Source organism: Triticum urartu, chromosome 3A (assembly GCF_056163025.1).
Source record: "Triticum urartu cultivar PI428250 chromosome 3A, HENAU_Tu73, whole genome shotgun sequence".
Taxonomy (NCBI): Eukaryota; Viridiplantae; Streptophyta; class Magnoliopsida; order Poales; family Poaceae; genus Triticum; species Triticum urartu.
In genome coordinates, this window is record NC_141875.1 from 25,217,229 (window position 1) to 25,232,476 (window position 15,248).

Genomic DNA, 15,248 nt, shown 5'->3' on the forward strand with positions numbered 1-15,248 from the left:
AGAAGTTACGTTCTTCTACCCTGGCCAAGTTGCACAACGCAGTGGCTAATGTTAGAATAAATAAAAAGGCGTGATTTGTGCATATAGAAATGTGCAAGGTTAGGTTAGAGGGTATTTTTTGTGTGTGTTAGTTACTGTTTATTTTTGTGTTGGATACCGTTAATTACATGCCAAGTATGAAGGCTGAACTGAGATTAGAATCTACTCTTAGCTTTCTAGCAGACAAGAGCACAAAGTAGCCAGAACCGAAATAATCGCGGTTCCAGTCACATCACGGGCTCACGGAGGTCATTGTCATGGCTTACCCCGTCAAAGCTGTTATACACTTATACTAGAAGCCATGGCTTACCAGTCAAGACTCCAGAGGTCAATTGGGGATTTTCGTGGAGGATGATCGCTTGGCCCAATTTTTCCAGTCAAATCTTTCGGCCAATCCCTTGCCGTCCGCATATATGGTTCAAGCTTCAACCACGCTGTTCTCTTTTATGTGTAGTCTGTGTCCCCATATCCCACGACCACCGCACCTATCGTGTGACCCCCTCCAGTGCTCACTGCAATCTTTCCTCTTTCCATATACCTTCTGCTCCGATGTCTCTGAGCTGCTGGTTCTGGTTCCTTGCCTTCGCCTCGGTTTGGTGGCTGCTACTGATGCTCGTGGCGGCCGAGGAGCAGCAAGGGTATGCCTGCTCGGCCATGTGCGGCAACTTCACCATCTCCCGCCCATTCTGGCTCACTGATTGGGACACAGGAAGATTATGTGGTTCGCCTGGACCGCAGGGCTTCGAGCTTACATGCTATAACAGCACATATCCACTTCTACCGAGCTCTGTGCCCAACAACGCCGGCTTTGCAATCATGGACATATCCTATGAGGAACGCAGCTTGCGCGTCGTTGATCTACGCACGCTGCAACTATTACACGACCCGCCCAACATCTTCAACAGCTGCTTGCCGATGTGGAACACCTCTGCCAAACTGGGCCGCCCGTTTAAGATCTCCCCCGTCAACCTGGAACTCATCTTGTACAACTGCACGGAGAAGGCCGCCGCGGCGGCACGCCTGGATAAAGAACTGGTGCAGGCGAAGACGATGAGGTGCGTGAACACAAGCAACACGTTTGTTCAAGCGGGGGTGCCATACGACCCCACCGGGACCTACTCCGGTTATGCTTTGGAGGGCTGCGTTCCAACCGTCTTACCGGTGCTGCGCTTGCCGTCCGGCGAGACGAACGCGAGCCACTACGAGCGGCTCATCCAAAGTGGCTTCCTCCTGAAATGGGAATTGCCCCCTCCTCTCCCTGCACCTGCACCTAGGAATGAACCACCTTCCCCTCCAGGTAAGTTCACCCCGTCAATTCATCTTTTAATCATGTTTTTCTTTTTTGGATCTTTTAATCATGTTATTACTACTTACTACTCACCGACCGAGGATAAGGCTTAAATTGATCGCATGGCGGATGTTGGCCGCAACCGGCCAGCGCGAGACTTGTCCATAGCCTACACTAGCCAAATGGACATGTGCTGACATTCTTGTTTTCAGTTAAATTTTCTCCGGATCACATAGTATTAGCCTTGCGCAGTTACATCTGTCCGGTAAACCTGTGGGCTTGTCTCCTTTCTCCCTCTAAGGCATAGTACTTAGCCCTCTCAGTACTTGTAGCGTTAGAAAATCATTAACAAATTGAACTGGGGTACGGTTCGGAGTTCAGAATAAAAGTCTTTTGACAGAACTTCTGCCTAGTCTCACTGAACTCTGGGCTCCACAAGTCTGCACCACGCAATATTGGCATCCTGGACTATAGCTGGCCAAATGGGCCATGCCAGCTGGGCCGGCCCGTTAGCACGCATGCACGGCACAACACGAGCTAAACGGGCCAAGCCCGGCACGCGGCACACCAGGGGCCGTATCTGGGCCTGGAGGCTGGGCACGCGCGCTGGTACGGCACGGCGCAATTAGCTTTATTTATTTATTTCCATATTTTTTAAATATTTATAGGCTATATAAAACAGCTCAAATAGGAAAAAATAGCCGAAATACAACCCATCAAGCCAAAACTACACGGGCCAAGCTCAGTTGCGTGAGCTTGTAACCCAAGTGGGGGCATTAAAGTGATATGGACACTGTTGTAGTGTTGCGGGCCTGGTTTGGGTGTACTACTGTTGGCCCGCCCGTTCCAAGTTGCCTAGTGAACTACTTGGGGCCTATGCGAAAGTTGGGCCTCACGGTCCATAATATGGCAGGCACAACGTGAGGCTGGCTTAACAGAGCAGCAACAACATCCTGCTTTCAAAAAAAAAAAAACCGTGCCTGGCGTGCCAATGGGAACTGCATGCCCCCAGTCTGCAACATTTCCATCGTGCCGGTTTATTGGGTTTCCGTCCGATTATGTCTCGATCATGAGGCAAGGATTATTGCTTGAAGTGGATAGTGTCGTCAGACGATTGCCCCAAATGCGTAGCCAGCAGTTGCTCCGATGGCGTGCACTCCATAAGGTACAGGGAGTCCAGAAAAAAAAAAACTCTGCAAATTGATCGAATTCCATTCCCTAGTCAATTCTTACACTTTTGAACATGCAAATAAACTATGGCATTTGTGTGAAAAAGTTGAAGTGCTGAAACGGTGGTAGTGAGGAGTGAGGACACAACACATCGCACCATTGGGTTCTGCCGAACTATGTCCTTTCGACAAATCATTCTTCAACCAGTCAAGTCTCTGGCCTCAGTCTCCCATCCCACCACCTCTATCTATTTGTTGCTATTCCAAATTTCCTGCCTCCAAATTCACATAGTACCTGTTGAACACACAGAATTAGACAACATGCTGCTAGTTGAAAACCTGAAGTGCATCTAATAGACCCGAAAGAAGCAGTGCACACCTTGCTTCAAAAAATGTATTGGACTGTACTGACACTCTGACAATGACAACGCTCCGTGCCTCGAGTTACTTGCTCTAAACATAACAATGCATTACTTGCTCTAAACATAACAATGCATTTTACGGTGGGAATAAGTTTCGCAATAAAACTGTGGAACACCGCACCAACTAAATATGGATCGAGACATTTGGATGTTGACTCTCTCTAGTGGGTATGGACAAGTCAATGCGTCCACTGAACCAGTGAAAGTAGTTGGGCTAGCACCGCGTATATTATCTTCTCCCTTCAATAGTATCTCTTCAAATCACTCAGTTCGCATGTATCCAACATCATTGTTTTCCATTTTTGGTCGTTCGTTCCGCATTTCCCTCCATTTATTTATCTTGGTATCATCCACGCAATTTCTCCCTCTTCATATCCCCTCCTCCTACTATGAATTATTCAGTTCAGGTTTTGGTTCATCCTCTTGCAAAAAAATTATCCTCCTCGTCATAGACCATTGTCTCACCGAAACCATTGACTGAAATTCTCCTCGTGTAATGTTCCCATGTCTCAGGCCATGCTGTTCTTCTTCCTCGTATTGTCTCTAGGATGCTGGCACCGGTGTTCACGACGGCAGACGGTGAGTGCTCGCCCGAGCCATGCGGCAACTTGACCATATCCTCCCCGTTTTGGATCGCGAGGTCCTGGGGAGAATAGGTGCGCGCACTTCAGTTTGCAGGTCCACTGCAGCACCGACGGCGTCCCCTACCTCGGGTACTACAACCGCGGATACAGGCTCCAGATCCACGAGATCTTCTACATCAACCACTCCCTGCTTGTCTCTGAAATCGACAAGCTCATATATCTTGCCAGAAGACATTGCTTTTTCTTCGTTTTTGGCACACTAGATCATGCTGGTACAGAGGTCATTTCCAGAATAAATTAACAGAGCACGCATGTTCCCACTAATTGTGCGCTATGCAGACTGATACCGTCCACTGTTTGCAATGTCAAAGAAACACATGTTTTTTTGTCGAATATGTATGGCTATTAAATCTACACATGCCTATAACTTTTTTGTTGTCAAACCTGTATTTGAGCGACATGGTAGCTCAATCAAAAGAAACTCACATATGAAGTCCATTCTATTGTTATTCACTATCTTTCATTGTATTTTTTTTGTATATATGATTGGCAGAATATTTAAGATTAATATATGATACTTGTCTTTTTCTTTTGGAAAAAACAACCAATGTGGTCCTATTGGACGACACTGCTTTTACTCATAAATGTTATGTTATATTCCAGGTAGTGAGAGGAGAGCGAAGAAGATTATACTAATAGGTATGCTAAATTTTTTGCCATCTTTTCATATACATATATAATGATTTAAATATTAGCCAATTACTATTTGCGATTTTCTATGACAAAATAGGAATTTCAAAATTTATCATGTCTGTGATCACGGAAAATTGAAATAAAAATCTGGGTCAAGCAACTCTAAGCTTGTGCATATTAACATGACTTATTAATTTATGGCAGTTAGCTTGTTGCTACTTTTACCACCATGTACTCTTCTAGAAAGATAAACGTGAACTACTGATGGTCTTGAAATAATGGTATTATAACTTCTGGTTTGCAAAAGGAAATAACATCTGCTTCCATCTCAGGTATAACATCAGCAGCTGCAACCTTTCTCTTTGCATGTCTTTATGTGCTCATATGGCATAGAAATGGGAAAGGACTATGGTTTTTCCTTTGCAAGACTAGCAGTAAAACTGAAAAAAAATACGAGGCCATGATAGTGTCATATGGATCCCTAGCTCCAAAAAGATACATGTACTCAGAGGTAATGAAGATAACGTCTTCTCGCAACAATCAGCTTGGAAAAGGTGGTTACGGTGTGGTTTTCAAAGGAAAACTACATGATGGTCGTCTGGTTGCAGTGAAATTCTTGCATGACTGCAAAGGAAATGGAGATGAGTTTGTGAATGAGGTTATGAGCATTGGCAGGACCTCTCATGTTAATGTTGTTAGCTTATTTGGGTTTTGTTTGGAGGGATCAGAGCTCTTATATATGAGTACATGCCCAATGGTTCCTTGGATAAGTACATTTACTCAGGGAGCCCCAAAGAAATTTTAGGATGGGAGAGGCTCTATGCGATAGCAATCGGGATTGCTCGTGGCCTCGAATACTTGCACTATAGCTGTAATACACGTATCATCCATTTCGACATCAAACCCCAAAATATACTTCTAGACAGGGATTTTAGCCCAAAGATTGCTGATTTTGGTCTAGCTAAATTGTGTCATACAAAGGAGAGCAAGCTTTCAATGACAGGAGCTAGAGGAACAATTGGATTCATTGCACCAGAAGTTCACTCTCGAACCTTCGGGGTGGTTTCAACAAAGTCAGATGTTTATAGTTATGGAATGATGCTGCTAGAGATGGTTGGAGGGAGGAGAAATGTAAGATTAATTGCTGCAAAATCCAGTGAAAAGTATTTCCCTGATTGGATCTATGACCACTTTGCGCAAGATGATGGATTAGAAGCATGTGAAGTCACCAATGAAATAGAGGAGATTGCGAGAAAGATGATCTTAATTGGCTTGTGGTGTATACAAGTAATACCCTTGCATCGTCCTACTATAACAAAGGTTTTAGAAATGTTTGAGAGAAGCTTAGATGATTTGGATATGCCGCCGAAGCAGAACTTCTGTGAACTACTGTAAGATATTTTCCGATATTTTTGTTCGTTTGTTTCTCTTTGTTTCATTATTATTTTTGCAACAACCTGACTTAAGTGATCATCTCTCATTCCAGTGAAAGTTCAGCTCACAATATGGATGTACAAAGTGGAAGTTCTACAAGATCGGAGGAGACAAGCCTCGCGAATTCCAAAATCCTGCAACAACTGTGAACTCTTTGAGCAGATAAGCCTTTTGAATCAAAAAAACCTACATTGACTCCCAACACTATGAGAAGGTGGCATGTAGTACAGTACATTCAGAAATTAAGCAAGCACGACGAATTTCGGCTTTGTAGTATAACACATTCCATGTATTCATGACCTTCGTCCTAAGTTACCGACCATGGAAGGAATACAAATTGGTGTGACGAGTTTTGTGTCCCAAGTTCCAACTGCTAGAAGGCATTGGATCTTATGCCAGAGGCAGACAGGTACCGAGACCTTGTTGACTGCAAATTTCCCCCAAAACTCAATAATCGCAATCTAGGTAGAAAGCAGAATTTCAGAATTCCCAACAATTTTAGGTGTATGTGCATCTAAATAAACTCAATAAATGCGATCTGAGCATTGGATGTAGGCTCTAACTACAGCCCCTAAAATCGTAGAATCCATCTGAATATTGTGACACACACGTGCCAATTAGCAGCAAGCAAATTAATCGTGTACACGGGAGGAGGATGGAGCATACTTACTTGCTCCTTCTCAGTAGGTGAGTGGTGACACTCTCCCTCCGGTGGCGAGCCGCGGCCCTTCTCGGCCTCTCAGGCAACACGGCTTCCGCGGCCCCTCATTTGCCGCCATTGCCACCGCCGATGCCGAGCGGGTCCGTGGGGTTGGACCAGACTAGCGGTCGGGCGGCGGGACGCCATGACCAGAGGCTAGTCTCTTCTCTGCTGGGATCACCAGTCAGGACGGCAGCCGCACGCTGTGGATGGGCCGGGGAATTGGGGGCACTACCGGACAGCCAGCGGCGGTGCGACCCCAATCCCCCACACTGATCAACGTTGGGCGATAGGCCTTCTCTTGCCTGAGTCTATGCAGGCCCAAACAAAGAAGACAGGCTTCTGCTTACCCCGAGTGGCAGGCCGGGTGCAACCTTGGCAGCCCATTTTGTTTGCTTTCCTCGTCGATCGATTGTGACGGAGATGCGCGCTCACCCCGTTGCCACTCCAAACTCCAAAGTAGGGATAAAAATAGAGCGGAAACGGACGGAACTGAGTGCTATCATATTTGTTATCATATTTTTTTGCAAAAGCGGAAACGAATACAGAAACCCCGGAAATGAATACGAAAACAGATACTACCGAAAACGGATACGGAGCGAGTACAAAGCGGATACGGAAACAGAAATAGACATTGATCGGAACTTAAAAACCCCTTGAATCATAGAGAAATACACACAAAAACAAACAAATTTAATGAGTTGTTAACATGGCTACAAAATAATATCATTATGTTAGCAACTTAGCATAGTATTATACAAGTACCGGACAATTGCGTATAGGGTCAAGCTGAGTACATATGTAGTAGTAAAAGTTGGGCCTTAGATCCATTCTACTAATTGTGTCATTGTGTTCTCTTTGATGGTTGAGCTACAAAGCAGCTATAGGTCTATAGTAAAAACAGAAATTCCATATTCACGGAAACAGAAAGTTCCATTTCCATGCATATTCCACCGGAAAACACCGTTTCGTTTTTGTTTTTGTTTCCGCATAAAAAATTCCATTTTACTTCCGTTTTGCAAATTTCCGTTTCCATTTTCATATTTCCTCTCCGTTTCCATTTTTCTTCCGAAAAAATAAAAAGTTTCCACTCCATTTTCATCCTTACTCCAAGGTCCAAATCCTCTGATGCCATCACGTAAAGCATGGCCCTGACCAGGACGCACGCACGAAATAACTCAATTTCGGAAAGAAAGTGGAAGGCAAGTCCAAGAAATAAAGTGGCAGCGTGACACCATCTTAGTGTAAGAAGTACTAGCCCCACTCTTATTATGAGAAAAGGTCTTGTGAAAACTGGCTTATGTGAAAACTTCGAAAACAATGTACAAATATATGTTTCAAAGAATTTCAAGAGGACTATTATTGGAATATTGTAGTTTTTTAAACATGTCAAATTTGAATTTAAACACAAATTCATTCAAAAAATGATGCATCATAGCTATCCGGAGGCTGGGTATGTGCTCATTGTGTTTATCTCCACTTTTTTTTTTAGAAAAGGAGGATGTACCCCCGGCCTCTACATCTGGACGATGCATGCAGTCATTTCATTAATTATTTACAAAGACTATACAAAGGTGATACATCAATAAGCCAGAAGCCATCATCTTGGCAACGTTGTTGCTACTCCTATCCCCTTGATGAAGGTGTGCCGAATGTCCGGGCCTAATACCAAACAGACATCGCACTAAAGCCTAACATCTAATGCCGGGTGTCCCGTCCAGGACACTACCTGGATTGGGTCCCACACCGGTCCGACACACTCCCAGTGAGCACCGCACGCTGCAAGGGCCGTCACCTCGATCTTCCATCAGTCCATCCTCAGAGCAGAACTGATGCACCGACCTTGTTAGGCCTCTCTGCCATCAACGCCGCCATGACACCGGACAACTTCCTCCTCATGTGCGAGTCCATCTCCGCGCATCACGCGCTGAGTCTTCACTGCGCCATGCCGCCGAGACCCACCGTTGACGATACGGTTGATGCCACACCACTCCACCTACATGCCATCTCGCGTCGACTCCGAACTACCAGCAACTCCACCACCCTGAGCAGTCCCCAGCCGATGCCTTCAGGAAGGAACACGACGCAAAAAGTGTCATCGTCTCCCAAACAGAGGAACAGAGGCTTTCGCCTGCGCTCATGGCAGAGGTGGGGAGCATAGGATCCACACCGAAGACTCCAGGAAGGGAATCGGCGCCGAGGACGTCGACTTTGGTGCGGCCGCCACGCTGGCCTAGAGTTTCCCCTGGATCCATGCCCACTCGCCACATCCGTCCAGGCATTATTGACGTCAACCGTAGTCTCTACCGTAGCCCGCACGAATCGGAGTAGATTGAGTCGGAGACGACGCCTCCCATGGAACTCCGGTCGGCCATCGAGGAGTCGCCGTAGCGCCGCCACCTCCACGTCACGCACGCAGCCGTAGAAGGCCCCCCATCTGCACCCGCGGGTGCCGCCTGCCAGGCAGGCCGCATCGCGCTCCACCGATCGAGGCCGCCGCCCCGAGATTCGATCTGCCAGCCGCCGTCGCCATGAGAGCCAGATCCCCATGCCTGCGTCCGCGCACCGCACGCGCTCCCGCGCACCGTACGCACATGCCGCGCAGCCCCAACGCAAGCTCGCCACGGCGACCACGCGCTCCCACGGCGGATACCCCGCAATGCCCGAGCATCGTTAGAGGGAGAACCGGAGTGCCCCGCTGCCGCCACCGCTGCGCGGGCTTTGCCCGGCGGCGCCTGCTGGCGGCGGCGAGGGGAGGGAGATCTGGCGAGGAGGGAGCTCGCCCGGCGGCTAGGGTTCCGCCCGGGTCACCCGCGAGGTGGGCGACACGGGGGACGAGGGGAGGGAGGCGAGGAGATAACTCCAAGTTGTACAACGTCCTTCTGGGAAGGGGGTTAGATGGTGGTGAAAACACCCCTGTCCTTCAAAATGGGAGAGAATTTCACTTCCCGGCCTCTACACCAACTAGGGATGCATACAGCCATTTTTTTGCGAGAAAACTTTCAATCTATTTATCTTCTATCATGGCAGTACAACGAACACTAGAAATAATAGAAATTACATCCAGATCCGTAGACCACCTAGCGGCGACTACAATCACTGAAGCGAGCCGAAGGCGCGCCGCCGTCATCACCCCTCCCTCGCCGGAGTCGGGCACAACTTGTTGTAGTAGACAGTCGGGAAGTCATCGTGCTAAGGCCCCGTAGGACCTATGCACCAGAACAGCAACCGTCACTGATAAAGAATAACGTAGATCGAAAGGATCCAACCTAAAGACACACGAACATAGATGAACCATAACCATATCCGAGCAAATCCACCGAGGATAGATCCGCCGGAGACACACCTCCACACGGCCACCAATGATGCTAGACGCACCACGGAACGGGCACTAGACGGGGAGACCTTTATTCCATCTTCAGGGAGCCGTCACGGTCTCATCTTCCTGAGTAGGACACAAACGCTAACAAATCTTGAAGGAACGACTAACAACGGAGCCCTCCCACCAGCCCTTGCCAGGATCCACCGCGCCCCCATGACCCTAGGGCCACCGGAGACGAGGCGGAGCTGCGGCGGAGCCGGCGAGAGGCACGGACCCTAGCTTTTCTTGGAGGAGGAGGCGGTGGCTGGAAGATGCAGGTGTTGCCCACCAGGCTTGTTTTCGTAAGGACTTGTTTGTTTTTCCATTTTAGTACGAGTACCAAGATAAATATGATCCTCAGAATTTTTTTAAATGAGTATCAAGATGCTTCATTGTGAGTTAAAAATTCCATCATTTCTCGAAAAACAACCTAGCCTCTCTCATGATGTTATCAAATACAATTATATGCAAAGATGTAAAATTGCGAAAAACTGTAGCATTTCTCTCGTCCCAAATCTCCAAAAACACATGCATAAGAAGTGAAACGAAGGCCTTGTTTGGTCGCATATTGGGGTTGACCGATACAGCCCACCTAGTGTGGACGTCGTTCAAAAGTTGCCAATATCTAGGGTCGGGGTCCTCTCAGTCAAGCCGACCAAATATAGCTTCCGTGGACCCTCAATCGCCGACCAAACGATCGACGATGCCGACCTGGTCCAAAGAGGTGGAGGGTAGTGAGTCTTCTCCGCTGCCGCCTGATGACTTTATCTATAAAGTCAGGAGCATGCATTTTCTCTAAAAAAAAGTGAGTCTTTCTCGGGTTACGATGGCAAACCACACGCTGCAGCCGCGCCGGCACGACGGGGGGTGTCCATGGGGAATGAGGGCATTACGGGTTGGCCTAACGCCAATTCATGCCAATCAACATCCATAGGCTTTGGCCGAAGGCCTCGCCAAGCCCCCCGCAAGCTTGGACTGATTTTGTAGACGACCGATCGAACCAAATCAGAGCAACATGATAGTCCCGGTTTACTTCTTCATACACACAAACACACAGACATGGGGTGTGCGTTCTTCCGGCTTCCGCGCAATGTATCCCCCGTTGGTACACGAACCTTTCCGTCCTAGCAACAACATGCTTATTCGTGCTGCTAGCCGTGGTGAACTGCGCCCAAGTGGTGCAGGAACGTCAGTATGTCACCCTCTAGTACCCATTTGGTATCGGCGGCCTACAGCCACATTATACCCGTGCCCGACAGCTTACGGCATGGCATCCGAGACTGAGACAATTCATGATCTTGTCTTGCAATAATTTCGACATAGCTGAAAAGTCCTGCACCCGCTTGATCTGCAGCCACTCATAGATTTGTCCAATGTCTTCCCTTGCCCAGTCAATTGGGTACTCGGGAATTTGTATTCGTATGTGTGGACGTGCGTTGACTGGCAAAGACTCCATTGCTCCATTTATGGTTCACTCTGCAGAACAGTACCGTCTTACTTGTGTACCTCCCCACCGCCCCTGATAGTCTTATACTCCGATGGCTCCAGCCTGCTGGTTCTTAGCCATCGTCTGGGTTTGGTGGCTGCCACTGATTCTAGCGGCTGAGGAGCAGCAACGAGAGGGCTGCTCGCGCTCGGCCAAGACATGCGGCAACCTGACCATCTCCGACCCATTCTGGCTCACTAACATGGAGACGGGAGGTCACTTGCTCTAGCAACGTTCCAGTTCTACGGAGCTCTACACCCATGGCCCTCGGCTTTGAAGTAATCAACATCTCTTACAAGGAATGCAGCTTGCGAGTCGCTGATGGAGGCAAGCTGTACTTACTGGAGGCCTACAACAGCTGCCCAAGAGAGGTGTGGAACACCTCCGTCAAAGTGGGCATGTCGTTTAGGATCGACCCCAGCAACCTGAACCTCATCTTGTACTATTGCACCGAAGAGGCTGCGGCAGCGAGCGGCCACAGCACGTCGTGATAGAGAGCTTGTGCAGACGAGGATGAAGTGCAGGAACAACAGCAAGGTGCTTGTCCGCACAGGAGTGCGTTACGACGAGGCGAGCGACTACGGCGGCTACGCTATGCAAGGTTGCATCACTGATGTCTTGTCGGTGCTGGGCACGTCCTCCGGTGAGGCGAACGCGAGCGACTACGAGCAGCTCATCAACTATGGATTCCTCTTGACATGGCCACATGGGATGGAACTCCTCACCCTACACCAGCACGTAAGTTCATGCGTCAGATCATCTTTTATTCAAGTACGTAGTTAGGTTTTCACTAATAGAACCAAGCAATCAATCATATTACTCAGTGACCGAGGATAAGACCGGGCCGCGCTGCAGTTCCTTCTTCCTGCTGCAGACATTCTTATATTTAGAAATATATAACATGACTTTATATTAAGAAGTAAAAATATTACGTAGCAGAGATTGCTTAAATGAAATGATATTCAGAAATTACTTTTAGAGGTCAAAACTGTTTCATATAATTCTAAAATTTGTTGGTATAGTTTGGGGAGATTTGTTGTGTATATATATATTGAATAAAAATCTTTGGTAGCGAAAAATGTTTGATATAATCACAGAAATTTGATGGCTTCCTTTAGAGGTCAAAACTGTTTCATATAATTCTAAAATTTGTTGGTATAGTTTGGGGAGATTTGTTGTGTATATATATATTGAATAAAAATATTTGGTAGCGAAAAATGTTTGATATAATCACAGAAATTTGATGGCTTCCTGCAGCAGCTGTTTGTTAGTGATAAGGTCACTCATCAACCAAACAAACAATTATTATTTATTGCGTTTATTGGATTTAGAACCCTGAACCTCTTAGTTGAAAGTTTATGCACCTAACTAGTTCACCAACCTGTCTGAACTAATGAAAAGAGCTAGGCAATCAACATATACACTTCAACGCTCCCTCTTACGTGTGAGACGAAAAGTCAACACGTGGATAGACTCAGAAGTATAGCTCAAGAGGCCTATACGTGGCCACTCGCGGGGGAGGGGGTGGGGGGCAGCAATTATTGGATAAATTGCAAAGCCGGGATTTGAACTCAAGACCTTAGCTCTGATACCATGTTAAGCTCCATGCACTAGCCAACACAATCAAATATCCAAACTATGGGAGATTGCCGGACATCATACTCCAACACTCCCCCTCACGTCTATGCTCAGGAGAGAGCGTCAGACATTATACTCCCCCCCCCCCTCCCCGACATCTTTGCTCCATTGGGGTCTATGACATGGGCAACGGAAGAGGGGGCAGGCCGCAATTATTATTTATTGTGTTTATTGGGTTTCGAATTCTGAACCTCATGATTGCAAGTTTATGCCGCTACCCAGACTAGACAATCCACATATACACTTCAATAATTTTATCTCATAAACTTATTTATGGCTTGATAGCAGCATCTTCGATGGATAAATTCTATGAGTTTTTTTTTGAAAGGGATAAATTCTATGAGTTAGTTCTAACGATCAGCATCTTCTTTCTCACCCCTTCTCTTTGCTTTGAAATGTTGATCTGATTATCCACGGTGATAGCTCAACCACGACTAAGTACTTAGAAGAATTTAGCATACAAGAAACTTGTAATACCAATTCTTCAAAGCAAAATGCTGACAGAAATATATAACATGGATGCGTACCAAGGCACTGCTCTGCAAGCACAAATAATCCATCGTATCTTTAATCCATAATCGGCAGTCACATCTCATTGGTCTCAATAATGGTCTAAGACTTGTCCCTTGATTCCACTGAACTATTGTTTTTTCTTCTGAAAAAACATCTCTCAAGTCTCAACCAGTCAATTCCGTCGGGAGAGTGGTTCTTCTACACCCACTCTCGGTGCACCCACGGTGCACCCACGCAGAAAAACATATTAAAACATTTCAAAAAAAATCTGAAACTTTATGGAAATGATCATCAACAAATGTTATGGGGGCTTGCAAAATTTGGTGGTCAAATAACATTCGATGAGCTCTCTACAAAAAAGACAAAATCACTGAAAATTAGTCAAAATGTACGTGCACTGGTGGAGCAGATTTTGCAATTTTGTCTTTTTTGTAGAGCACTTCTCGAATGTTATTTGACCATCAAACTTTGCAAGCCCTCATAACATTTGTTGATGATCATTTCCACGAAGTTTCAGATTTTTTTGAAATGTTTTGATATTTTTTTTTGCGTGGGTGCACCGTGGGTGCACCGAGAGTAGGTGTAGCCACTACTTTCCCTTCCGTCGGACTCTACTTGCCTTCCGTCCTCCCTGTATTTGTCTTAGCATACATCGTCCACACAATTCAATCACCATATCTTATCTTCTACCATGACAATGTATGTTTTCCCGGCAATTCAATTACCATATCTATCTCCTATCCTTCCGATGTGCCCAACTAGCTTGCCATTATCGCTGTTCCAAATTTCCTGCCATTATCCACGGAATTGACTGATATTTTGTGGATTATAAAAGAAAATAAAATTTCAAGAAAGACTGACGTGAGTTAGATTCCACGCAAAACAGCGAAGTTTCCAACAAGTAACGAATTCCCCTTTTCACACAGTCAAAGTTTAGTCGACCGGCAGCATACAGTCACATCGCATCGCACTCCCCTTTGGCTGAGAGACTCTTATACCTCCCTTTCGTTCTGCTGGACGATTTTTTTTTCTCTTCCGAAAGTTCCATCTTCTCGCTGCTTGCTGAATTATCAGCAGCCGTCAAAGTCCTTCATTTCCCCATTTATTTGTATTGGTATATCATATTATTATGATCTACACAATTCATCACCAGATCTCAGATATCTCCAAACAACTTGTTGCTGCCGTTGTGTGCATGTTTCGTTTGCATCGCGACCATTATACCAGCCGTGCAAGCAGAAGAAGTCTGCCAACCTGCGCGATGTGGCAACCTGACAATCTCATCTCTATTCGGACTCGTCTCTGGGTCAGAGCAGAACAGGTGATCTGGAGCATTTTGCAATTAAAAGTCATTTGTAAAGCAAGCATTTTGCGAGGAAATTGGTAGCTTCATCTGGAGCCGCTCATAACTCTTTCCTGGGTCTTCCCTTGCCCAGTCAACTTGCATGCTCTGGGAATTCACATGTTATTAACCGTACAACGACCGCCAAGGACTCCATTGCCCCCGTATAGCGTCATTTATTCTTGGCTGTAGTATTCTCCCCACTGCCGAGCCGCCCGGTGAGAATAATATCATCAACGTAAACAAGCAAGTAGGCGGTGGATGTACCGTGTTGGAGGATGAAGAGTAAGGAATCACTCTTGGATGCCCGAAACCCCAAGGAGAGGAGAAATGCCTGAAAGCGAAGAAACCAAGTGCATGGTGCTTGCTTGAGTCCATAGAGAGACTTGCGGAGAAGGCAAACGTGGTCCGGTTTGGAGCTATCCACAAATCCAGACGGTTGGCTGCAATACGCTGTTTCACTGAGGTCACCATGAAGAAAAGCATTTTTGACGTCAAGCTGGTGGATAGGCCAGGAGCGAGAAGTGGCAATGCTGAGAACCACGCGAATAGTAGCCGGCTTGACCACGGGACTGAATG

General features: G+C 46.6%; 2 pseudogenes across 1 annotated transcript; both read left to right on the forward strand.

The window, feature by feature from the left end:
• Positions 1–261: 261 nt before the first annotated feature.
• LOC125528497 (uncharacterized) lies at positions 262–5,978 on the forward strand (annotated as a pseudogene). The gene is made up of 4 exons (XR_015618019.1): positions 262–1,336; positions 4,166–4,201; positions 4,528–5,586; positions 5,682–5,978. The product of XR_015618019.1 is annotated as an uncharacterized LOC125528497 (transcript).
• Positions 5,979–11,213: 5,235 nt separating this feature from the next.
• Positions 11,214–13,502, forward strand: LOC147978053 (uncharacterized; annotated as a pseudogene).
• The last annotated feature ends 1,746 nt before the right edge of the window (positions 13,503–15,248 follow it).